The sequence below is a fragment of the Symphalangus syndactylus genome, chromosome 2, assembly GCF_028878055.3.
Source record: "Symphalangus syndactylus isolate Jambi chromosome 2, NHGRI_mSymSyn1-v2.1_pri, whole genome shotgun sequence".
NCBI classification, from domain to species: domain Eukaryota; kingdom Metazoa; phylum Chordata; class Mammalia; order Primates; family Hylobatidae; genus Symphalangus; species Symphalangus syndactylus.
In genome coordinates, this window is record NC_072424.2 from 134,305,552 (window position 1) to 134,322,633 (window position 17,082).

The window sequence follows — 17,082 nt, forward strand, 5'->3', positions numbered from 1 at the left end:
AAAAAAAAACCTGAAGGATTTCAAGATTAAAGACATCAGTTATTTCTATTTTCCCCCAAATAGATCTATAAATTCAAAATTAAAGTCCCAAGCAAGGTTTATCATGGAACACTATAGAAGATGCTTACATTTGTTTCTGGAGAAAACTGAAAGGCCTAAAATAGGCAAGAAAGTGTTGAAGGCTAACAAAGTTGGGAGACTTCCTTACCATATATCAAGAATTATCACAAAATCATAATGATTAGGAAACTTGGATATTTGTGTAAGAACAGACAAGTGATCTTATGGAAAAGAATAAAGAGCCTACCTAGGTAGAGAAACATGCCTATGTAGAAACCGGATTATTGCAGAGGTGGCAGCACAACTCAATGAGGGAAGGATAAACTAGTTACTAAAAGGTACAGGGATAATTGATTACAACTGGAAAGATAACAAGTCAATCCACAGCTCACACTAAATACTAAGTTCAATTCAAGACGATTACAGATCTAAATGGGAAAAGCAAAACTCCTAAAAGTTTTAGAAGAAAATATAGAAATAAACATATGTGGACTTGGAGTAGAAAAGAATTTCTTAGACAAGATAAAAAACATAAAATCAAAAAGAAAAGATTCCTATCAGATCATATTGAAATAAAAATGTCAGTTCAACAAAAAAACATAATAAATTAAAAGACGAGCTGCCATCTGAGAGAAAATATTTGCAACATATAATTGACAAATCATTATAAATGAAAAAAATATAAAGAACTCCTAAGAAAGTCTTTTCTAGAAAGAAAAAAAAAGGCAACCTAATGGAATGTGAGGAACAGTGAATAAGCAAGAATATGAATAGTTAATTCATAGAAGAAGACAACCAAAAGTTCAATAAATATGTGTAATGATGCTAACCTCACTAGCAATCAGGGAGACATATATTAAAACAAGGTATTATTTCACACACATACAATTGGCAAACATTTTATAGTCGGACAAACAAAATTCTGGTGAGAAAATGGAAAAATAAAGCCCTCCTATTCTATAAGTGGGAATGTAAATTATCAACATTCAAAGAGCAATTTGAACATATCTACACTCATGGCCCAGCAATTCCACTCCTACGGCTATTCCCTACAGCAGTAGTTCCAAATCTTTTGTATCTCAAGAATCTTTTACATTCTTAAAAATTATTGAGAGTCCTAAAGAGCTTTTATTTATGTGGGTTATATCTAATATTGCAAATATTCTATTAGAAAATAGAAATGAGAAATTTTTAAATATTAATGAGTTTGAAAATACCAGTAATATACCTATTACATGTTAAGATAAATAACATTTTTATGAAAAATAATTATATTTTTCAAAACCAAAAAATTTAGTGAGATTTTTGCCAACCTCTTTAAATCTGGCTTAATTAAATATAGCTGAATTATCAGATCTGCTCCTGCATTTAGTCTATTACATCATGTTGTTTTGGTTGAAGTAAATGAAGAAAATTTAGTCTTGTATTTGGAATCGATCTTTTACCCATGCATAATTTTGTAACATCATGGATTGATCATTTAGGAAATAATTGGTTTATCGAGTTACACAAATCCTCCAAGTGTGGACATACTTTATCATATGATATCAGAAAGTAATGTTCTTTGTTAATATTATCACTGATCTCATCTGAAAAAGTCCTTAAGTACTAGGAAGCCATCAGGCTATGGTGGCAGGTTTTACCAAAACTCTAATTTTTTTCTGAAGAGCTCAGATTTTATCATTGGAAACAAACATTGCCAATTTTCCTTAAAGTGAAACTCTCACTTCCCTCATTTTTGAGAAAGTGTCTGTGATACAGTCTGAATGTGTCTCCCAAAATACATAAATTAAAACTTAATGCCAATGTGATAGTATTAAGGGGTAGGCCCTTTATAAGGTGATTAAGTAATTAGGGTGCAGGAATGTAAATAAGAAAACTTACCTTGAGTAGGGGAATATATGGCTTAGTAACAACATGGGATTTTCATTATTACAATTCAGTCACAGCAAGAAAAGCCAACAGTACAGAGCAAGTTATATGGGAGGAAGACATTGTTTTTCTAGGCCTTCAATATAAACATTTCAGGGCTGGGCACAGTGGCTCATGCCTATAATCCCAATGTTTTGGGAGGCCAAAGCAGAAGGATCACTTGAGGCCAGGAGTTTGAAACCAGCCTGGACAATACGGAGTGAGACTCCATCTCTACAACATATTTTTTTTTTTTTTTTTGAGACGGAGTCTTGCTCTGTCGCCCAGGCTGGAGTGCAGTGGCACAACCTCAGCTCACTGCAAGCTCCAACTCCCAGGTTCACGCCATTCTCCTGCCTCAGCCTCCCGAGTAGCTGGGACTACAGGTGCCCGCCACCATGCCTGGCTAATTTTTTATATTTTTAGTGGAGACGAGGTTTCACCGTGTTAGCCACAATGGTCTCGATCTCCTGACCTCATGATCCGCCCACCTTGGCCTCCCAAAGTGCTGGGATTACAGGCATGAGCCACCGCGCCCGGCACAACATATTTTTAAAACATGAGTTGGGCATGGTGGAAAGCACTCTAGTCCTAGCTACTGAGGAAGGTGAGGTGGGAGGATTGCTTGAGCTCAGGAGTTTGAGGTTACAGTGAGCTGCACTCTAGCCTGGGCAACAGAGAGAGACTCTGTCTCTATTTTTTAAAAAAATGTAGCATCAGGCCATAATAGCAGAGTTAGAACCAGAGAAAAGGATACAAAAACTGACAAAAAGGTTGAAAGTGAGAGTTATCACCCTAGCCAATCAAAAAGATATGCCTTTTAAGGGGAGAAAGCAGAGCTGAAGGCAATAATGCATACCCTGCAAATCATGTGCAGCAAGGTACAGCAAGTGGTGAACCCCTGAGATACGAATGCGAGAAGTCTCTAAAAGAAAAAATTTACCTTGAAAAACTAAATTACCATTCTGAATGGAAAAGATAGCATTTCCAACCTGAAACTAGAGAAATCAAATAAGATCTCAGGAAATGTGGCAGAAATAGAAACTGCAGTTTAGAAGACGGCTGTTAAAGAAACACATTTCAGTGGCCAGGCACAGTGGCTCACGCTTGTAATCCCAGCACTTTGGGAGGCCAAGGCAGGCAGATCACTTGAAGTCAGGAGTTCAAGACCAGCCTGGCCAACATTGTGAAACCCATCTCTATTAAAAATATAAAAATGAGCCGGGTGTGGTGATAGGTGCTTGTAATCCCAGCTACTCAGGATGCTGAGGCAGGAGAATCACTTGAACCCAGGAGGTAGAGGTTGCAGTGAGCTGAGATTATGCCACTGCACTCCAGCCTGGGTGGCAATGAGTAAGACTCCATCTCAAAAAAAAAAACGCATTTTAGAATTTAAAAACCTCTTGCAATCTTACTAACAGCACATCAATACTTTAATAAAAAACTTGTTCTAACATAAGGCACCAAATTTTTATTTTTGTATTAGTGTATTTTTAATATCAAAACTGTCTTTAGAAAGACATAAATAATTCCTTTATAATTATAGCCAACTTAATCACACACACAATTCCTTACACAAAGTTTACTTCATGAACCTTTTTATGACACTCAGACCTCAACAACATGCTTGGACTTTCTGCTTTGTCCTATACTTCCTCTTTTTTAAAATAACCAGTCATTTGACATTAGAACAAAAATTTATCATAAATTTATTTTCTTTTCTTTTTTACCTTCCACACCAAAAATACATCTTTATACCCGTAACTTTCTTCACATCTTTCCTACTTACTGGTTCCTATTTTGTTTCTTTTTTAAAAAAATCCATATTTTGAAACAACTTTTACATAACCTCCAGATTTGAAAAATAATTATTTTTTTCAATAAAGAACATATTTCATGCCCTTCTTATAGTGTTTGTTATCAAAAACATCTTTTGGGATATACTTTATATAGAGAGTTATATATATTAATTAGAACTTTAACACTTAGGAACCTTAATTTTTAGCAAGCAATTTAGAACTATTTGTCACATAGTAGTATTTTATAGATGAGAACCATTTCATAAATTTTAAAAACATGTTTTCCCATAGCATAATTTGTATGCATATTAATAGATGCAAATATAATCTTTTTTTATTATACTTTAAGTTTTAGTGTACATGTGCACAACTTGCAGGTTTGCTACATATGTATATGTGCCATGTTGGTGTGCTGCACCCATTAACTCGTCATTTAACATTAGGTATATGTCCTAATGCTATCCCTTCCCCCTCCCCCTACCCTACAACAGGCCCTGGTGTATCAGTGAGATACCATCTCACACCAGTTAGAATGGCTATCATTAAAAAGTCAGGAAACAACAGGTGCTGGAGAGGATGTGGAGAAATAGGAACACTTTTACACTGTTGGTGGGACTGTAAACTAGTTCAACCATTGTGGAAATCAGTGTGGCAATTCCTCAGGGTTCTAGAACTAGAAATACCATTTGACCCAGCCGTCCCATTACTGGGTATATACCCAGAGGATTATAAATCATGCTGCTACAAAGACACAGGCACACGTATGTTTATTGCAGCACTATTCACAATAGCAAAGAGTTGGAACCAACCCAAATGTCCAACAATGATATTTAATCTTTTTATAAAATGTAAGAAGCCAAGAACAAACATATTTATGTTCAGTAATTCATTTTAGTTATTTTTATCTGATTTGGAAATGACCCAGGCAGTTAATTAGTATCTATTATTTAATTTAACATAACTTTAATATTTTAAATTATATGAAAAGCTATAGGTATTCATCCCATTTACATTTATCTAATTTATTTAATTTTTAACAGCTTACCTAGATTACATATGAAAACTGAGATATTAGACAAGCTAGTCATCATTTCATTTCCCATTAACCATTTTTATAGCCTATGAATATCTATTGTTCACCTAAGAACCTTAAATATGTGGGTATTTTGTCAATAATTTATAAGATACAGTTGTTTTCTTTACACCAACAATATTAAATTAGTCTTACATATTAAAGAATTACACAAACAAAGATCATTCTGTTTTAGGCTAGGTTCATAGTTTTATTACCTTTGTGTCAAACCCTGACATCTTAAAATATCTAACAGAGACAAACATAAAATTGACTGACCATTAAACTCAGGCAAAAATGTATGCTGACAATTCTGAAGGCATTTCTCTTTTTTTATTTTAAAAATAATTTTATTTTGAAATAATTTCAAACAAAAGTTTCAAGAAGAGTACAAAGAACTTTCTTACAGCCTTTGCCCAGATTCAACAATTGTTAATGTTTTGCCACATTTGCTCTATTATCTTTCTCTCTGAATCATTTGAAAGTAAGCTTCAAACATCAAGCCCCTTTATTTTGTCAGAGACGAAAAATGGCTCCTCTACCCTCTTAGGTTTTTTCCTTGGAGGCCTACAAATTAAACTGATAAAGGACAGATTAGCAAGAAAAATAAACATTTAATGATGTTGGTAGGCATGGGAATTCATAAGGAAATGTGACTCAAGGAGATGATTAGAATTTTGGACTAATATAACACCTTTTATTTATTTTTGAGGCAGGGTCTCACTCCGTCACCCAGGTTGGAGTGCAGTGGTGCAATCTTGGGCTCAAGTGATTCATCCACCTCAGCCTCCCAAGTAGCTGGGACTACAAGTGCACACCACCACAGCCAGCTAATTTTTGTATTTTTTTGCAGCGACAAAGTTTCACTATGTTGCCTAAGCTGGTCTCAAACTCCTTAGCTCAACCAACCCACCCATCTCAGCCTCCCAAAGTCCTAGGATTCAGATGTGAGCCACCATGCCCAGCCCTTATATACCATCTTAACTGGGGATGGGGAGGATCAGAGGACACTTCTGGGAGAACCAATAACTTCTTAGAAAGGGTTTGGGGAAAGGGCACTTACGGAAAAATAAATGATTTTTTTGAAAAATAAATGGGCCCTTAGGAGAGTAGATGGGAGATATGATAATTTGGTGACAATGTCTACTTGGGTGTGGTGACAATTTCTCATCTCCATCTAAGTCACTCTCAGGGAGGGGATTTATGGCAACTGAGTTTTTTGTTGGTAGCTTCTGCTTTTAGACAGATAAGAGATTTCAGGAACTCAAATGCCTTCAGGCCCAAATAATTAATGACACAATGGCTTATTCTGGACCCCTTCAACTTCCATACTTCAGCCTGTGTTGCCTGAGAACTTAGGTAAACACAGAACATTGTCAAAATCAGGACATTCAATGCTATTAGCCCAGAGCTGAGCACCCGTGCCTGTTCCTCAAGTGCCTCTCGGCTGGCATTTTTTGTTTAGAAATGAGGTTGGCTAAGCTTCTTGCGGCTATGTGAGGACTCTGTCTTAGCAAAGATTTCTAAGGTGTCTACTCTGTGCCAAATAGTGTTCTAGACACATGACTCAAGTGATGTTTGATAGCCATGTGAGGTTCTCCATCAAACCCACAGACCTATTTTTATTTTACCAGTAACTTTTAAACCAGTTAGTTATCATAGATTTACTTAAGTCACATGAACCAAAAAGCATTTGGGTTAATATATTTTATGTTTTATATGAGTGTTCATTTATTTAAGCCAATCTGAATACAATTTTTTAAGGCCTTTTTGGCTGACTATACCAGATTTTATCATGAGAAACAACATACAACACATGTACATATGCATAAACACACCTAAACATATATACACACACAAAGACCTTATGGCTTTCCTTTCAGAATTTTTGTCATAATATAGTCATATAAACTCACCAGTTTACAAAAGACAATTGGATCCAAATTATATTTCTCATAAAATTGGGACTTGTTCACATGTTTAACTTTTTTATTTTATTTTATTTTATTGAAACAGAGTCTGGCTCTGTCACCTAGGCTGCAGTGCAGTGGCCTGATCCCGGCTCACTGCAACCTCCACCTCCCAGGTTCAAGCGATTCTCCTGACAGCCTCCCAAGTAGCAGGATTACAGGCACATGCCACCACAATTTTTTTCTTTTTAGTAGAGATGAGATTTCACCATGTTGGCCAGGCTGGTCTTGAATTCCTGACCTCAAGTGATCCACCCACTTCAGCCTCCCAAAGTGTGGGATTACAGGCATGAGCCACTGTGCATCACATGGCTAAACTTTATTTGTCCTGACAGGTAATCTAATGAAGGCTGTGGACCAAGATTTTGGGTAACGCTGTTTCTGTGGCAGGTGGGAAAAAAATTTGTAGCAGTTTTTGTTTTCTAGCTTTTTCCTTTTGCTTCCTGCATGACACATATAGTGAAATTTTTATGCCATTAGACATACTTTATATTATTGCTCTGACTTCAATATTTTGACCAATTTGATCTGAGACCCTAACTTTTATAAACATTTATCTAGTTCTTTTTTATTAGCCATCATCCGAGGCAATTCTTAGTCAAGCAAACCTAAATTTATATTTCTTAAAGGTGTCTAAGTTGTTGGTTACCATGGAACTTTTGTAATTTGTAAAGCAATTAATTTGGAAGCCCTTTAAGATTTTTATTTTATCTTGGCTGGAGTACCATAAGCAGTGAGTTTTATCTCACCATTAGAAAAGTCAACATATTCAAAGTAGACAGGTAAAATAGAGAGGTAGACAAAGAACTTAGAAGGCTCTACATATTAAGTCTACAGTTGCAGAGTTTTTTGAGAGCTTGAATGATGACCACTGAGCTCTGAATTTTTATTGATGTGATTTTGCCCATCAGTTTAAAAATATGCACAAGAACAGACCATAATATGCAGCCAGGTGGAATCCTAAAAAATCTGGCATGGCTTAATGTTTGAAAATCCCATTTCTTTCCTTAATGCTCTTCTTGTGATAGTAAGTTCTCATGAGATCTGATGGTTTTATAAGGAGCTTCCCCCTTTGCTCAGCTCTCATTCTCCTTCCTGCCATCATGTGAAGAATGACGTGTTTTCTTTGCCTTCCGCCATGACTGTAAGTTTCCCGAGGTCTCCCCAGCTATGTTGAACCATGAATCAATTAAAACTCTTTCCTTTATAAATTACCCAGTCTTGTGTATGTCTTTATTAGCAGCATGAGAACAGGCTAATGCTGCAGAGAGTGGGGTGCTTCTATAAAGATACCTGAAAATGTGGAAGATACTTTGGAACTGGGTAACAGGCAGAGGTTGGAACAGTTTGAAGGGATCAGAAGAAGACAGGAAAATGTGGGAAAGTTTGGACTTTCCTAGAGAGTTGTTAAATGGCTTTGACCAAAATGCTGATACTGATGTGGGCAATAAAGTCCAGGCTGAGGTGGTCTCAGATGGAGATGAGGAACTTGTTAGGAACTGGAGTAAAGGTGACTTGTGTTATGCTTTAGCAAAGAGACTGGTGGCATTTTGCCCCTGCCGTAGAGATCTGTGGAACTCTGAACTTGAGAGAGATGATTTAGGGTATCTGGCAGAAGAAATTTCTAAGCAGCAAAGCGTTCAGGAAAAAACAGAGCATAAAAGTTCGGAAAATTTACAATCTGACAATGCAATAGAAAAGAAAAAAAACATTTTCTGGAGAGAAGTTTAAGCCAGCTTCAAAAATTTGCATAAATAATGAGGATCCCAATGTTAATCACCAAGACAATGGGGAAAATGTCTCTAGGACATGTCAGAGACCCTCATGGCAGCCCCTCCCATCACAGGCCCAGAGGACTAGGAGGAAAATAATGGTTTCATGGGCTGGGCCCAGGGCCTCCAGGCTACGTGCAGCCTAGGAACTTGGTGCCCTGAGTCCCAGATGCTCCAGCCACGGCTAAAAGGTGCCAAGGTACAGCTCGGCCCATGGCTTCAGAGGATGCAAGCCCCAAGCCTTGGCAGCTTCCACATGGTGTTGAGCCTGTGGGTACACAGAAGTCAAGAATTAATATTTAGGAACCTCCACCTAAATTTAAGAGGAAGTAAGGAAATGCCTGTATGTCCAGGCAGAAGTTTGCTGCAGGGGCAGAGCTCTTACAGAGAAACTCTGCTACAGCAGTGCAAAAGGGAAATGTGGGTTCAGTGCCCCCACACAGTGTCCCTACTGGGGCACTGCCAGGTGGAGCTATGAGAAGAGGGTCACTGTCCTCCAGACCCCAGAATGGTAGACTCACCAACAGCTTGTACCATGTACCTGGAAAAGCCACAGACACTCAACACCAGCCATGAAAGCAGCCAGGAGGGGGGTATACCCTGCACAGCCACAGGGGCAGAGCTTCCCAAGGCCATGGGAGCCCACCTCTCACAGTAGCTTGACCTGGATATGAGACATGGAGTCAAAGGAGATCATTTTGGAACTTTAAAGTTTAATGACTGCACTGTTGCATTTTGGACTTGCATGGGGCCTATTGCCCCTTTGTTTTGGCCAATTTTTCCTATCTGGAATGGTTGTATTTACCCAATGCTTGTACCTTCATTGTATCTAGGAAGTAACTAACTTGCTTTTGATTTTACAGGCTCATAGGTGGAAGGGGCTTGCCTTTTCTCAGACGACTCTTTGGACTTGGACTTTTGCTGGAATGAGTTAGACTTTGGGGGACTGTTGGGATGGCATGATTGTGTTTTGAAGTGTGGGACATGAGATTTGGGAGGGGTAAAGGGTGGAAATGATATGGTTTGGCTATGTCCCCACCCAAATTTCATTTTGAATTTTATTTTTTATTTTTTACCAATTTCAATATTTACTGTAAAGCAAAGTAATCAACACAACATGGTATTGGCAAAATTATAAACATAGAGCAATATAATAGAATGTAGGACATAGAAGTAGACCCCCAAATATAGTCAATTGTTTTTTATAAAAGTTCAGCAACAGTCCAATGAAGAAATGATAGACATTTCAACAAATTATACTAAAAGAATTAGACATCCATATGCAAAAAAATGAATTCAGACACAGACCTTACACTAAAGCTAACTCAAAATGGATTTTACAGCTAAATGCAAAGTGAAAGACAAACAACCAAAAACCTACAAGAAGAAAGCATAGGAGAAACTTTATGTGACCTTTAGTTTGGTGATAAGTTCATAGCCACTATGCCAAAATCATGACCCATGAAGGAAAAATATTGATAAATTCGACTTAATTAAATGAAAATCTTCTACTCTACAAAGACAGTGTTAAGAGGAATATAAAGCAAGCCATGGCTGGGAGAAACTATTTGTAAAATACTTATCTAATGAAGGAATTGTATCCAAAATATTAAAGAACCCTTAAAACTCAACAATAAGAACACAAACAACCCAATTAAAAATGAGCAAAATATCTGGACAGATACTTGCCAAAGGAGATATACAGATGGCAAAGAAGCATATGAAAAGATGCTCAACATGATTTCTCATTAGGAAAATGCAAATTAAAACAACCGTGAGATATCACTGTATACCTTGTAGAATGGCTAACCTCCAATGGTCTGAAAATAGCAGTTGATATTTAGGGTGCAGACCTACAGGCACTCTTATTCATTATTGGTGGGGAGACAAAGTGGCACAGCCACTTTGGAAGACAGAGTGGCAGTTTCTGACAAAGTTAACTATAGTTTTATCACATGTTCCAGCAATCACGCCCCTAGGTATTTATCCAACTAATCTGAAAACTTACATTCACACAAAAATATGCATGTAAACATTTGTAGCAAGCTTATTTACAATTATCCAATTGGAAGCAACCAATAGGGGACCTTCAATAAGGGAATGGATAAACAATTTTTATATATCCCTACAATGGAATACTATTGCTGTCATTCAAATGTCTGTGTTTGCACAAAAGTCATATGTTGAAATCCTAACCCCAAAGTGATGGTATTAGAAGATGGGGCCTTTGGAAGGTAATTAGGTCATGAAAATGAAGCTCTTAAGAATGGGACCGATGCACTTATAAAAGAGTTCTGAGAGAGCTCCTTGCTCCTTCTGCCATGTGAGGTTGTAATGAAAAGATGGTCATCTAGGAAGCAGACACTTGCAAGAAATCGAACCTGCTGGCAACTTGATCTTAAAATTTCCAGACACCAGAACTTTGAGAAAAAAAATTCTGTTGTGTATGTCACCCAGTTAATGGCATTTTATTACAGCAGTATTAACATACTAAGACAACTATCCAGTGATAAGGAATGTGCTGTCAAGCCATACAGAGACATGGGTTAATCTTAAATGTGTGTTGCTAAGTGAAAGAAGCCAGACTGAAAAAGCTACATACTATGTGATTCCAACTATATGGCAATCTGGCAAAAACAAAAATGTAAGGTAGAAAACTGACCCACTGCTCACTGTACCAGGGTTTGGGGATAGAGGGTTATATAGGGGAAACTTGGGATATTTTTGGGTAGCAAACCTATTCTGTATAATACAGTAATGATGGATACATGACACAATGCAATTTTCAAAACTAAAAGAACTTTATAGCACAATGAGTGAAGCTTAACATATGCAAATTAAAAAATGAGAGGTCACAGGGCTCCAAGATGGAATGGAGAATGTGACAAACAATCTAATTATATATATATTTTTTTATTATACTTTAGGGTTTTAGGGTACATGTGCACAATGTGCAGGTTTGTTACATATGTATCCATGTGCCATGTTGATTTCCTGCACCCATCAACTCGTCATTTAGCATTAGGTGTATCTCCTAATGCTGTCCCTCCCCACTCCTCCCACCCCACAACAGTCCCCGGAGTGTGATGTTCCCCTTCCTGTGTCCATGAGTTCTCATTGTTCAATTCCCACCTATGAGTGAGAACATGCGGTGTTTGGTTTTTTGTCCTTGCGATAGTTTACTGAGAATGATGTTTTCCAGTTTCATCCATGTCCCTACAAAGGACACGAACTCATCATTTTTATGGCTGCATAGTATTCCATGGTGTATATGTGCCACATTTTCTTAATCCAGTCTATTGTTGTTGGACATTTGGGTTGGTTCCAACTCTTTGCTATTGTGAATAGTGCCGCAATAAACATACATGTGCATGTGTCTTTATAGCAGCATGATTTATAGTCCTTTGGGTATATACCCAGTAATGGGATGGCTGGGTCAAATGGTATTTCTAGTTCGAGATCCCTGAGGAATCACCACACTGACTTCCACAATGGTTGAACTAGTTTACAGTCCCACCAACAGTGTAAAAGTGTTCCTATTTCTCCACATCCTCTCCAGCGCCTGTTGTTTCCTGATTTTTTAATGATGGCCATTCTAACTGGTGTGAGATGGTATCTCACTGTGGTTTTGATTTGCATTTCTCTGATGGCCAGTGATGATGAGCATTTCTTCATGTGTTTTTTGGCTGCATAAATGTCTTCTTTTGAGAAGTGTCTGTTCATGTCCTCTGCCCACTTTTTGATGGGGTTGTTTTTTTCTTGTAAATTTGTTTGAGTTCATTGTAGATTCTGGATATTAGCCCTTTGTCAGATGAGTAGGTTGCAAAAATTTTCTCCCATTCTGTAGGTTGCCTGTTCACTCTGATGGTAGTTTCTTTTGCTGTGCAGAAGCTCTTTAGTTTAATGAGATCCCATTTGTCAATTTTGCCTTTTGTTGCCATTGCTTTTGGTGTTTTAGACATGAAGTCCTTGCCCATGCCTATGTCCTGAATGGTATTGCCTAGGTTTTCTTGTAGGATTTTAATGGTTTTAGGTCTAACATATAAGTCTTTAATCCATCTTGAATTAATTTTTGTATAAGGTGTAAGGAAGGGATCCAGTTTCAGCTTTCTACATATGGCTAGCCAGTTTTCCCAGCACCATTTATTAAATAGGGAATCCTTTCCCCATTTCTTGTTTTTGTCAGGTTTGTCAAAGATCAGATAGTTGTAGATATGCGGCATCATTTCTGAGGGCTCTGTTCTGTTCCATTGATCTATGTCTCTGTTGTGGTACCAGTACCATGCTGTTTTGGTTACTGTAGCCTTGTAGTATAGTTTAAAGTCAGGTAGTGTGATGCCTCCAGCTTTGTTCTTTTGGCTTAGGATTGACTTGGCGATGCGGGCTCTTTTTTGGTTCCATATGAACTTTAAAGTAGTTTTTTCCAATTCTGTAAAGAAAGTCATTGGTAGCTTGATGGGGATGGCATTGAATCTATAAATTACCTTGGGCAGTAAGGCCATTTTCACGATATTGATTCTTCCAACCAATGAGCATGGAATGTTCTTCCATTTGTTTGTATCCTCTTTCATTTCATTGAGCAGTGGTTTGTAGTTCTCCTTGAAGAGGTCCTTCACATCCCTTGTAAGTTGGATTCCTAGGTATTTGATTCTCCTTGAAGCAATTGTGAATGGGAGTTCACTCATGATTTGGCTCTCTGTTTGTCTGTTATTGGTGTACAAGAATGCTTGTGATTTTTGTACATTAATTTTGTATCCTGAGACTTTGCTGAAGTTGCTAATCAGCTTAAGGAGATTTGGGGCTGAGACAATGGGATTTTCTAGATATACAATCATGTCATCTGCAAACAGGGACAATTTGACTTCCTCTTTTCCTAATTGAATACCCTTTATTTCCTTCTCCTGCCTGATTGCTCTGGCCAGAACTGCCAGCACTATGTTGAATAGGAGCGGTGAGAGAGGGCATCCCTGTCTTGTGCCAGTTTTCAGAGGGAATGCTTCCAGTTTTTGCCCATTCAGTATGATATTGGCTGTGGGTTTGTTGTAGATAGCTCTTATTATTTTGAGATATGTCCCATCAATACCTAATTTATTGAGAGTTTTTAGCATGAAGGGTTGTTGAATTTTGTCAAAGGCCTTTTCTGCATCTATTGAGATAATCATGTGGTTTTTGTGTTTGGTTCTGTTTATATGCTGGATTACATTTATTGATTTGCGTATGTTGAACCAGCCTTGCATCCCAGGGATGAAGCCCACTTGATTATGGTGGATAAGCTTTTTGATGTGCTGCTGGATTCGGTTTGCCAGTATTTTATTGAGGATTTTTGCATCAATGTTCATCAAGGATATTGGTCTGAAATTCTCTTTTTTGGTTATGTCTCTGCCAGGTTTTGGTATCAGGACGACGCTGGCTTCGTAAAATGTGTTAGGGAGGATTCCCTCTTTTTCTATCGATTGGAATAGTTTCAGAAGGAATGGTACCAGTTCCTCCTTGTACCTCTGGTAGAATTCAGCTGTGAATCCATCAGGTCCTGGACTCTTTTTGGTTGGTAAGCTATTGATTATTGCCACAATTTCAGAACCTGTTATTGGTCTATTCAGAGATTCAACTTCTTCCTGGTTTAGTCTTGGGAGGGTGTATTTGTCGAGGAATTTATCCATTTCTTCTAGATTTTCTAGTTTATTTGCATAGAGGTGTTTGTAGTATTCTCTGATGGTAGATTGTATTTCTGTGGGATCGGTGGTGATATCCCCTTTTTCATTTTTTATTGCATCTATTTGATTCTTCTCTCTTTTCTTCTTTATTAGTCTTGCTAGCGGTCTATCAATTTTGTTGATCTTTTCAAAAAACCAGTTCCTGGATTCATTAATTTTTTGAAGGGTTTTTTGTGTCTCTATTTCCTTCAGTTCTGCTCTGATTGTGATGTTAGGGTGTCAATTTTGGATCTTTCCTGCTTTCTCTTGTGGGCATTTAGTGCTATAAATTTCCCTCTACACACTGCTTTGAACGTGTCCCAGAGATTCTGGTATGTTGTGTCTTTGTTCTCGTTGGTTTCAAAGAACATCTTTATTTCTGCCTTCATTTCATTATGTACCCAATAGTCACTCAGGAGCAGGTTGTTCAGTTTCCATGTAGTTGAGTGGTTTTGAGTGAGTTTCTTAATCCTGAGTTCTAGTTTGATTGCACTGTGGTCTGAGAGACAGTTTGTTATAATTTCTGTTCTTTTACATTTGCTGAGGAGAGCTTTACTTCCAACTATGTGGTCAATTTTGGAATAGGTGTGGTGTGGTGCTGAAAAAAATGTATATTCTGTTGACTTGGGGTGGAGAGTTCTGTAGATGTCTATTAGGTCCACTTTATGTAGAGCTGAGTTCAACTCCTGGATATCCTTGTTAACTTTCTGTCTCGTTGATCTGTCTAATGTTGACAGTGGGGTGTTAAAATCTCCCACTATTATTGTGTGGGAGTTTAAGTCCCTTTGTAGGTCACTGAGGACTTGCTTTATGAATCTGGGTGCTCCTGTGTTGGGTGCATATATATTTAGGATAGTTAGCTCTTCTTGTTGAATTGATCCCTTTACCATTATGTAATGGCCTTCTTTGTCTCTTTTGATCTTTGTTGGTTTAAAGTCTATTTTATCAGAGACTAGGATTGCAACCCCTGCCTTTTTTTGTTTTCCATTTGCTTGATAGATCTTCCTCCATCTCTTTATTTTGAGTCTATGTGTGTCTCTGCACGTGAGATGGGTTTCCTGAATACAGCACACTGATGGGTCCTGACTCCTTATCCAGTTTGCCAGTCTGTGTCTTTTGATTGGAGCATTTAGCCCATTGACATTTAACGTTAATATTGTTATGTGTGAATCTGATCCTGTCATTATGATGTTAGTTGGTTATTTTGCTCGTTAGTTGCTATAGTTTCTTCCTAGCCTCGATGGTCTTTACAATTTGGCGTGTTTTTGCAGTGGCTGGTACCGGTTGTTCCTTTCCATGTTTAGTGCTTCCTTCAGGAGCTCTTTTAGGGCAGGCCTGGTGGTGACAAAATCACTCAGCATTTGCTTGTCTGTAAAGTATTTTATTTCTCCTTCACTTATGAAGCTTAATTTGGAGGGATAGGAAATTCTGGGTTGAAAATTCTTTTCTTTAAGAATGTTGAATATCGGCCCCCACTCTCTTCTGGCTTGTAGAGTTTCTGCTGAGAGATCAGCTGTTAGTCTGATGGGCTTCCCTTTGTGGGTAACCCGACCTTTCTCTCTGGCTGCCCTTAACATTTTTTCCTTCATTTCAACTTTGGTGAATCTGACAATTATGTGTCTTGGAGTTGCTCTTCTCAAGGAGTATCTTTGTGGCGTTCTCTGTATTTCCTGTATCTGAATGCTGGCCTGCCTTGCTAGATTGGGGAAGTTCTCCTGGATAATATCTTGCAGAGTGTTTTCCAACTTGGTTCCATTCTCCCCATCATTTTCAGATACACCAATCAGACGTAGGTTTGGTCTTTTCACATAGTCCCAAATTTCTTGGAGGCTTTGTTCATTTCTTTTTATTATTTTTTCTCTAAACTTCCCTTCTCTCTTCATTTCATTCATTTCATCTTCCATCAGCGATACCCTTTCTTCCAGTTGATCGCATCTGCTACTGAGGCTTCTGCAATCTTCGCGTAGTTCTCGAAACTTGGCTTTCAGCTCCATCAGCTCCTTTAAGCCCTTCTCTCCATTGATTATTCTAGTTATCCATTCTTCTAATTTTTTTTCAAAGTTTTTAACTTCCTTGCTATTGTTTTGAATTTCCTCTCGTAGCTCAGAGTAGTTTGATCATCTGAAGCCTTCTTCTCTCAACTCGTCAAAGTCATCCTCCATCCAGCTTTGTTCCGTTGCTGGTGAGGAACTGCGTTCCTTTGGAGGAGGAGAAGTGCTCTGTTTTTTAGAGTTTCCAGTTTTTTTGCTTTGTTTTTTCCCCATCTTTGTGGTTTTATCTACTTTTTGTCTTTGATGATGGTGATGTACAGATGGGTTTTTGGTGTGGATGTCCTTTCTGTTTGTTAGTTTTCATTCTACCAGACAGGACCCTCAGCTGCAGGTCTGTTGGAGTTTACTAGAGGTCCACTCCAGACCCTGTTTGGCTGGGTGTCAGCACTGGTGGCTGCAGAACAGCGGATTTTCGTGAGACCACAAATTCAGCTGTCTGATAGTTCCTCTGAAAGTTTTGTCTCAGAGGAGTACCCGGCTGAATGAGGTGTCAGTCTGTCCCTACTGGGGGGGTGCCTCCCAGTTAGGCTGCTCAGGGGTGAGGGACCCACTTTAGGAGGCAGTCTGTCCATTCTCAGATCTCCAGCTGTGTGCCGGGAGAACCACTACTCTCTTCAAAGCTGTCAGTCAGACAGGGACATTTAAGTCTGTGGAGGTTCTTGCTGAGTTTTTGTTTGTCTGTGCCCTGCCCCCAGAGGTGGAGCCTACAGAGGCAGGCAGGCCTCCTTGAGCTGTGGTGGGCTCCACCCAGTTC